Source organism: Megascapheus bottae, chromosome 19 (assembly GCF_031878675.1).
Source record: "Megascapheus bottae isolate mThoBot1 chromosome 19, mThoBot2.hap1, whole genome shotgun sequence".
NCBI classification, from domain to species: Eukaryota; Metazoa; Chordata; class Mammalia; order Rodentia; family Geomyidae; genus Megascapheus; species Megascapheus bottae.
The window spans coordinates 25467558-25478488 of NC_143527.1; positions in this window are offsets into that span (position 1 = coordinate 25467558).

Below are 10931 nucleotides of genomic sequence, written 5' to 3' on the forward strand. Positions count from 1 at the left end.
CCTCTTCTTTCAGACTTAACAGAAGGCAGTAGGGGATACTTGGGCCACCAATGCCACTGCCATTTCAGCATCTGCTTTGGTTTTATTCTCAGGGGAAAAAAAAAGCATTGGGAGATATATATATATATATATATATATATATACACACACACACACACATATATATATATATATATATTTGTAAGCAGAAGTTTTACTCAGAAAAATCTCTGACACTTGCCATTTATTTGGTCCTCTCCAATTTCCTCCCCTAGGCTTTTCTACCTCTGGTGCAGGACAAAGGCTGGAATTTGAATGGGATCTTTGTCCCATGATGCTTCTGGCTATGGTTTTAGAACATTGTTTGACTACGGCCCCCAGTATGAAATATATTTGACATGGAGACCTAGCATGTAAACACAGGGAAACATATACACACTCATTTTCTGAACAGTAGTGTATACCTTTATTGGAAAATGTATACTTTTTCTTTCCCTTTAGATGTCTCCCAGCCAAAAGCTATTAATTTTTAAGACAATCTCAAACTTGGCCTTTAGTAATTGAATCTAATTTCTGCATGGAGCCACATTACATATATACTTCATTAAGTAAAAGTTCATTTATTCTGATTTTTAAATTTTTATTTTTATTCTTTGACTGGCACCAGACCTTAAACTCAAGGCCTCTTCATTATTCTGCTTTTCTTGCTTGGCCGGCACTCTATACACTTATAGCCAAGCCTCTGGACCTATTAATCTCCTCATGTTCTTGCCCAGATTGACAAGTTCTTTTGGTGTCAGAAATTTACTTGAAATACATCAGAGATAATTTCTGTGTCACTAATTTTGCCTCATCTGTGACTGAAGAAACATTGGACAATGCACACACATCACACATAGAAACATGCATATTATATTTACATATATATCTAGTAAAATATTATAACTTGTCTTAACTAATGAAGCACTGTTTAGTTTATCATTCTTAACTAAATTTTCTTTTAAGCAAAACTAGCTTTCTCTTTAAATGTTCTAAGTAGTTATTGCAAAAATACAATTTAAGTTTTAGAATGTGTTGCCTATTTTGTAGTCATGAATCTTACTGTATTTTATTGTAAACTCAAAGAAATATTTCCTTTAATTCAGTATTTATGGGGTAAATAATCCTGTGATCTGAATGTAGAAATACTCTGTCACTTTATTGTTGTTTTTTTTTTTTATTGAGATTGGCATTATCTAGACCAGATTGGCTCAAATTCAGAATTCTTCTGCTTCAACTTCCTAAATGCTGGGATGACAGGCATATGACCCCACTTTGCAAGATATCTGAGATAATCAACTGACAATGAAATCGTAAACATGGGAGTTTTATTTTGGCTCCTACTTTTGGAGACTGTAGGCTACATGTGATTGACTTTATTGCTTTTGGGTCTGTCTTAAGCCAGAGAGAGCATGGGATGGAACAAAGACCTCATCAGAGAAGGAAACACAGAGAGGATGAAGGAAAGACTGGGATTCCACAATCCCCTTCAACAGTATGCCCTCAATTTCCCGAAAGAACTCTCAAAAAGTTTCTGTTTCTAAAGGTTTCATCATCCCCAAAGGGTCAAACAGTGCCTTGCCTTTAGCACCATGTCTTTGGCCCATGAGCCCTGGTGGGGATATTTAACCAAGCCATAGTGACCTTGTGGTAGGTAAATCATTACTAGTGAGAACGTACAAGACGTTATCTCTTTACGGGCCCATCAAAAAGACTGCTCTGTGTGGTGCCAGTGGCTCCCACCTGTGACCCTTACTACTCAGGAGGCTAAGAGCTGAAGATTTCAATTTGAAGCCAGCCTGGGAAGGAAAGCCTGTGAGACTACTACTTCCAATAAACCATCAAAAATCTGGAATGGAAACTGTAGCTCATATAGTAGAGCAGTAAGTTTGAGCATAAGAAGCTCAGCAATGGTACCCAGACCATGAGTACAAGCTTCAGGACTGACACCAAAATAAGACTGATAGCTAGCTAGCTAGAAAGATAGATAGATAGATAGATAGATAGATAGATACATACATACATACATACATACATACATACATACATACATACATACATGCATACATAGATACATAGATACATAGATAGACAAACAGACAGATATTCTATACTGCACAGGAAATAATCTAAACCCAAATGATAAAACCCCCCAGCACTCATATCACTGGGATTCAATAGAATGAGGTAAAACTCTTGGCTTCTTTGTCTTTAAATGTTTGAGAGTTATTTTTTTTAATCACAAAAGATTTTATTTTCCTAAAAGGAAAAGTTTGGGGAGGTAAAACAACATAAAGTTGGGAAGTAATGGAGTACACGTTCAAAGAACTTTCAATAATAAAGGTTGACCATAACATTTTTAAGAACTAAGGACTTTAACTATAACCCCTCTCTACATCACCTTTATAATAACAAGAAAAAGAAGAGAGAAATAGGCTTTCCCCAATACAAAGATTAAATCTTGATTGTTGTCAACTTTAAAAGAATAGCCTAATCTTGCTTATGCAAACAAACATGAACCATGCTCTAAATGGACAAAAGGAGAGATTGGTTCTTATGAAACCCATACTACATTGAATAAATGGACTCGCTGCCTCCTCCTCCACCCTCCCTGCAAAAAAAACAAAACAAAACAAAACAAAATAAAACAAAACTCTCCTAAGAACTGAGGACTTTATGGGACAGATGGAAATAGGGCAGGGTTGAGAGTGTGCTTGAACATGGTAAAGGTTCTATTTTACCTGTAATAGGTATTTTGTGGCCAACTGAAGGTGAATTTGATTACATTAGAGATTCATATAATTTGAAGTAAGGGGTCCACAGTGTGGAGCAGATGAGCAGTCTTGTCTATGGAAACATTTATTTACACTTTTAGTGTAAAATGGTGACATAGCTACTTTCCTTATAATACCACAGGAAGATTAGTCTTTGAGAAGATTCTCCAGAATGGCACTCAGGGAATAAAGTTAACTAGTAGAGAAAATTGAGAATTGGTTTTACTTTTGTGATTTCAGTTTGTCATCACAACAGACCCAAGAGGTTGATGAGACAGTGATGGGTTCATGAATACAGATGCTGAACATCACGGAGCTTTCTGCCAAAGGTCAGACCACTGTCTTTAGATTTGAACTCGGGTCTCTAGAATACAAGTGATCTTTTCACCACTCTGCAAAGCTCATCAATTTCATATCTTACTGAAGGCTTTGTTGTGTGTTGTTTTGTTTGGTCTGCTTTCCTCTGACTGGTGATGGATTTGAACTGAATCTCAGAATAGCTTCAATTGAAAAATGCTGTGAACCCTGCAGTTGTTGACATTGTATTACTGTTCAAATGTAGATATGCATGCTAGGGCAGTAGAGTCCAAAACTGAGAAAGCACATTAAATATATACATTCCAACATTAATATGTTGGAAAGAAACACGGGTGTGACATATGACAGGAACCCTCCATACAGCACACCACTTCCAACTCCCTGAAGCTAAGTATTTCCATCCATTGTTACTCTAATGGAAACCATCAGCTCACTGACTTCTCATTTCAAAGTTCAAACAGGTAACCTGTGATCGCCTTCCAATTTTTTTTGACTCTACGATATCATGAGTTTCTAGAGTCCTGGAGTACCAGTGGACCCCCATCAAGGGGACATTATGTAGCCAGACTTAGGCAAAGAAGTCATTTGTAGTCTTGTATATCTAGGCTATTTCCTCCCATGGTTGTGAATTTTCAAGTCTTTGTGTGCCAACAGCAACAGCAATAGTAGTTTGTATAAGTCACGAAGGAGAAGAGCACATCTATATCTTATGAGTCTGTTTACAAAGGGAATTACAGAAGATGGCTGCTTACTACAAAAAAAATTGCCAAACTTGATACCGTGAAAGTGCCATTAAGTCATTTTTCCATCCCTCAGACCCTGGCAGAGAATTGTTCCCTGTGGTGCATTTCCCTGCTTCTCTTGCAGCCAGATTTTAAACATCTTAAGCTATAGCTCTCCTCTCCCCTCCCTTGAGCAGTGACTATACTGCCTCATAAATCTCTTTGGTCAAAATCCTCTCCAACATACCTCTGGGTCTCTTGTGATAGATTTTTGTCTGCCCCTGGGAGGCCCTGTAGTTTTGTCATGTATTAAAGAAAAGAAAACAGATATTGGATTTGTGCAAACATCAAAAACAGTCCTTTTCTATCCTTTGTTTACTTTCTTTAATTTGAAAACATTAAATCTTAAAGAATGCCCCACAGATACTAAGAGGCAGAATGTATGGCTCCCTAGACCAAGGAAAGCATGGGGTCCATGTATTTGTGATTACCTTCTCTGTCAAAACAGTCCCAATGAAGTAGCTATGCACTTTACTTAAGCTTACATTATGGGGATGAATTGGGGTACAGTAATAAGTTATCTGTGGTTCTAACCTGTATAATGCTGAGAAGACTCACATTGAATATCAGGTTTTTTTTAATCTTATTATTTAGAAAATACTTCTGATTATTCTGGAAGGCTTGGATTTTATTTTATTTATTTGTTCTTGCATAGGTATATATTTGTATGTAGGTTCTATGTCCTGTACAGTATCCCTAAGCTCTGGTGCTCAAGGGTAGTACCCTACAATTTAAGCAACAGCTCCACTTCCAGCTTTTTGATGGTTAATTGGAGATAAGGGTATCAGGACTTGTGAAGTAATGTACCTTCTATCTGGTGAATATAATGTAATCTTCCATTAATTACAATAAAAATATAAGAAAAAAAAGAGTATCAGGACTTTATTACCTAGGTTGGCTTAAAACCATGACCCTCAGCCTTTTGAGCACTGACTATTGCAGGTCTGAGACACAGGTGCACAGATGAACTTTTTTAAAATTTCTTTTTGTTTTATCTTTGTTGAGGTAATGTATAAAGGGGTTACAGTTATATTTGTTAGGTAGTGGGTACATTACTTCTCACACATTGATACTCCTTCTCATGTTTTTATGCCCATTTCTTACCCCTACCCCCTCCCAATCATCTTGTTTCTCCCTTCCTTCCCTATTTCTAAATAAACAAATAAACATATATACAATATACCAGGCCACAAAGTCAGATACAGTAACCAAAAGAGAGTAACCATAAAGGGAAAAAAAGAGAAAAGAAATAACATAGTACATTAAGAACAACAGTCACAAAGATAAATCTTTTGTTTCCATATCCTAGAGTTCATTTCTGTTGGTCTCATGCTACAGGACCATATATGTACACAGCTTTTTTTTTTTTTTTTTTTTTTTTGCCAGTCCGGGCTTGAGCTCAGGCCCTGAGCACTGTCCTTGGACTTTTTCAAGGCTAGAGCTCTACCACTTGAGACTCAGCACCACTTCCAGACTTTTTCTATGTATGTGATACGAAGCTGAGGCTTTGTGCGTGCTAGGCAATCACTCTAACACTAGGCCAAACTCCAAGCAAATGTAGGACTGTGCTAGAAGAGTCCTAGATATGTACTAATTATTACAAACTACAGAAATCATGGAGCTTATGTTTCTTTGGGTCTGACTTACTTTTCTTAATATGATTTTTTCTAAGCTGAACTTTCAATTTCATACACATACTGAATTTTTGTTAACCATCAGGACCTTTGTTTAAATTAGCTTATTAACTAAGATACACACGAAAAGTTTGATTTTTTTATGTGAACTCAATTGCAATGTACCCTTGAATTTATGTTTTGAAATTTTAACTCTATGTGACTATTCCTCTAATGACAACACTAAGATTCAGTGAGATTTCAGCATAGGATATTAATCAAACACAACTAGCATTCTCCCGAGCAGAAATAGAGTCACAAGGAGTGATCACTCACAGAAAAAAAAAAGGGATAAGAACACAAGAACAATACATTCTTTTGCAAGCTAAAAAGAGAAAACTGGACTTGCCTTGAACTTGGAATCCTAGCTTCTAAGAATAAGATTTTGTTATGCAAGCCAACTAGATTGTGGTATTTTGTTTGCTATGACAGTTCCAGCACACTGTTAAACATTATGCATTTTACTTCTGTTGTTTGATGTATTACTGTCACCAGCCTTTAAAATTTTAATTGTATTTTATTCTTTTTAAATACTTGTACAAAGGAGTTGCCATTCAACTACTCAATTTATGAATACAATACACCTTTCTAAGATAATGCTTACTTCTAGTTTTTGTTTACCCATTGCCAACTCCCCACTCCCCCGTCTTGAAAAAGAAAAAAATTGAACACAATAATTAAATGTTTATATTGCTGTCCCCAAAGCCTTTTTCATTCAATCCAAAACCAGTAGTCACTGTACTAGATTTTCATTTTTGTCCCATCTGGTTGCACTTACAACCCAAAGCTTGTTGTGTCTAAGGGCCATATCTTTTCTATGGTATTATTATTGCAGCCTACTTGATGGCACACAACAAAAATCATTTTACTAGATCACACTTAATATTGGGGAGCTTAGAAAGATTCTAATGATTTTTTTCTTCAAGAAGTTAGAAACTTCATCATTATATCACAATGGATTCTTTTGGTGATTGTCAAGTGTTGTTTTGCCCGGGCAGTATGCTTGAACTGAGAAAATTCTACAAGGTAGATGCTACTACTGCACATATAGTGATACATAGAAAAAAGTTTTCACACAATTATTCCTTGTTCTGTACAAAAATTCTTCCAATGTCACATTTATTCTTTTAATATCTTATTATAGTTTAAGCCTTCTAGAGTAATAATTCACATCCTACGTTAACACACAACTAGTCACAACATGATGCTGTCTATAGTCTTGGCATTTTCCATAGCCCCTTGCTTGGTTATTCTACAGTTGTCATGGGCGTCTCTTAGAATGTGCCAGCCTGCTTTCATGAAAAGCACTGTCCCCTTCTTTTTTTTCCATCTAGAAAATCCAATTCACACTTTGAGTCTTATTTCAAATGTCATAGTTTTACGAAGCTCTCAATTGGTCTTGTGTCCCATTACTTTTCCTATAGTTTTCTGAATAGTATTTGTTTTCCACATTGTATTATAATTTCATGTGAAAGCAATTCCCCAGATTTCAAGCAAGCATCAATAACAATATCACTGACTTAGAAGTAATGTTCCAGTTATTTGGGAAAAGATGACAAGACTTCCCCTAGAAATCTTAATTGATTTCCCAAACTTGAATCTCTTCTTTCTGTTTATAATCTTTAGATTTTTTTCCCTTTGCATTAGACAGGAACATGGCTTAGGGATTCAAAGATAACTTTGTTATCAGCCAAACATGGTGGTGCATGCCAGTTTTCCCAATATTCTGGAAATTGGCTGAGGCTAGCTCATGGCCAGCCTAGTCTACATATCAAGTTCCATACCAACCTGAGCAGCACAAAATGGCTTTCAAAACAACAACGATAACAACAACGACTTAGTGAGAAGTTTTGTAATATAAAGTTTGATGATATATCCCACATAAGTACAAGTTTTTCCATTATATTTTTTTCTTTCTTTTTTTATTCCTATAGTTCCTGCCACATAATTGAACAAGGAAAGCATTTGCCTAATTTCATTTCTACCTCAGTCCAGAGATGCTCATTCTCAGAATTTAATCCAGTCATTCTACCTCTATTTTTTTGGGGGGGGTGTGGGGGGTGGGTCATGGGGCTTGAACTCTGGCCCTGGGTGCTGTCATTGAGCTGTTCAGCTCAACGTTATCACCCTACCACTAAGCCACAGCCCTACTTCCTATTTTCTGGTGATTAATTGGATATGAGTCTCACATTCTTTAGTGCAGGGCTGGCTTTGAAACTTGATCCTCAGATCGCAGCCTCCTGAGTAGCTAGGATTACAAGTGTTAGCCACCTCACTGGCTACTTTTTTTTTCTTTGATAATGTTTTAGTTTCTTATAACAAGAGTCAACTGCCTTGAAACATTCTGAAATATTCTTGATATTTCTGACAACATGGACCTCAAGACATTGCTTAGATACATAAAAGTTTTCCAAACTATCCAAAAGGAAAGTATTAAACCTAAAGAGTCATAGAACTTAGAGCTTATAGATTAAATATTGCAACATTGAAACAGAATTTCTCAAGGCAAAATCAAATGTATTTATCAATAGTACTATTCTAGTCACAAATAAATAGAATCATATTTTTCAATAATCTAAGCCTTCGAACTCTTGACACTGTTCCAACAGAGTTAATTTGAACTCTCATCATTCTATTGCTTCCATTTAAGGATTCCTCCATCAAACATGCTGTGCATGAGATCTGACTGCTTCCGTACACTTTTGGCTTCACTTTACCTGCAGAACAAAATACAATCCCTTCAGCAATTCATCGCCTTCTCATTCTGTTCCAAAACCAATTTTTAAGACTGGTACTCCACAGCTCTTTCCAATTCTACTGTATATTCTGTTTCATCCTAACTGAACTACTTAAAATTCTCCAAACATATATATCTTCTTGCTTTTGGGTTTCACTTTGCTCAAGCTTCTCTTCTGTCTCCCAAAATGTACCCCTGCAACTCACATTGTGCTTTTTCTTTCTGAGGGCCCAACTCAACTGCCATCTCCACGAATCCGTCATTCCTTCCATATGAAAAGTAAATGGATTGTTCTCAGAACTGCCACAATATTGTTCCTTATTTTGCCAGATGATGTACTATCTGACATTTCTCTTCAAATAGTCACCCTCTTCATCACTCTTACAATTCTTTTTTTCTTCCAAGGAGTAAGGAGAAGTTCTATATTTGTTTTCTAACTATTTTCATTGAATTCTATCCTCCTGCAGAATTAAATCTCAGTGAATTCAATGCAACTTATGTTGGCCACAAAACTGATAATACTCAATGATTTTTTATGCTCTACACCATAAAATCTAAACATTTCCATGAAAAAATATTTCAGAGAAAATGAATGAGAAATTTTGCATGTAAATGTATTTTCCTGTTGAAGCAAGGTGCCGGGGATTTACTTCTGAAATCCTAGTTACTCTGAAGTCAAAGCAAAAAGATCTTGTGATTTTTATCTCTGATTAACTAGGAAAAAGCTGTCATAAAGGTGTGGCTCAAGTGATAGATTGCCAGAAATGAGCTAACAAGGCAAGAAAGCACAAAGCCTCTGAGTTCAAGCCATACAATGAGAAAAATAAATATAAATCAAATCAACAAATCAAAATGATATTTTCTATTGACAGTATGAGGAAAAGATGTCAGATATCTCACATTTCAGAATGAATCTTTTAAGGAGATATTTCAAAAGATGAAAGTAGTGGCTTCTGTAGCAGGCTACAAAATCAACCCTCAAAAATCAACTGCCTTCCTTTAAGCCAACAGTGAGAGGAACGAGGCAATAATCAGGAAAGAAACTCCTTTCACAATAGCCTCAAAAAAATAATGTACCTAGGAATTAGCTTAACTAAGAATGTAAAGGACCTTTTTGATGAAAACTTTACAACCCTAAAAAAGGAAATTAAAGCAGAACTAAGGAAATGGAAAAACCTCCCATGCTCCTGGATTGGAAGAGTCAACATTGTGAAAATGACAATCTTGCCAAGGGCTATCTACAAATTCAATGCAATACCCATCAATATCCCAATGGCATTCTTTGAAGAAATAGAAGAGGCAATTCAAAATTTCATATAGAATAATAAAAGACCCTGTATAGCAAAAACACTTCTTAGCAGAAAGAACAGCGCTGGAGGAATTTCAATTCCAAACTTTAGACTCTATTACACAGCTATAATCATCAAAACAGCTTGGTACTGGCACAAGAACAGGCCTGAAGACCAATGGAATAGAACTGAGGACCCAGATACTAAACCACAGACCTATGGCCACCTAATCTTTGGCAAGGGAGCCAAAAAAATAGAATGGAAGAAAGACAGCCTCTTCAACAAGTTGTGCTGGCAGAACTGGTTAAGAACATGCATAAAACTAAAGTTGGATCCTTCTTTGTCACCTTGCACTAGAATTAACTCCAAATGGATCAAAGACCTGGAGGTAAAAGCTGACACACTGAAAACTTTACAGGAAGGAATAGGAGATACACTAGGCCTCCTTGGCACAGGTCGAAACTTTCTTAATAAGGACCAAGAATCACAACAAATCAGAGAAAGGCTGGATAAGTGGGACTGCATTAAACTGCAGAGCTTTTGTATGGCAAAGGACATAGCTAGTAAACTAATTAGGAAGCCTACAGAGTGGGAGAAGATCTTCACCCACCAAACAACGGACAAAGGCCTCATATCTAAAATATATCAACAGCTCAAAAAATTGAATCACTCCAAAACTAATCTCCAAAGTAACAACCATCCCATTAAAAAAATGGGCCAAACACTTCAAGAGAGTCTTCTTTGAAGAAGAAACAAAAATGGCCTATAGACACATGAAGAAATGCTCAATATCTCTGGTCATAAAAGAAATGCAAATCAAAACAACTCTAAGATTCCACCTCACTCCAGTTAGAATGGACAAAATCAGGAAAATGAATAATAACAGATGCTGGAGGGGATGTGGCCAGGAGGAATCACTACTACACTGTTGGTGGGAGTGCAAAACTCGTTCAACCACTATGGAAAGCAGTGTGGCAGTGCCTCAAAAGGCTAAACATAGAGCTTCCCTATGACCCAGCAATTCCACTACTTGGCATTTACCCAATCATCCAGAAACAAGGACATACTAAATCCACTAGCACAACAATGTTCATTGCAGCACTATTCACCATAGCAAAGATATGGAACCAACCTAGATGTCCCTCAGTTGATGAGTGGATCAACAAGTTGTGGTATTTGTACACAGTGGAATTCTATGCTGCTGTCAGAAAGAATGACTGCCCCATTTGTTAGGAAATGGAAAGACTTAGAAAAAAATCATATTAAGTGAAGTAAGCCAGACTCAAAGGAACTTAGGCTCAATGGTTTCCCTCATTCGTCATAATCAGTAGAAACCCTGT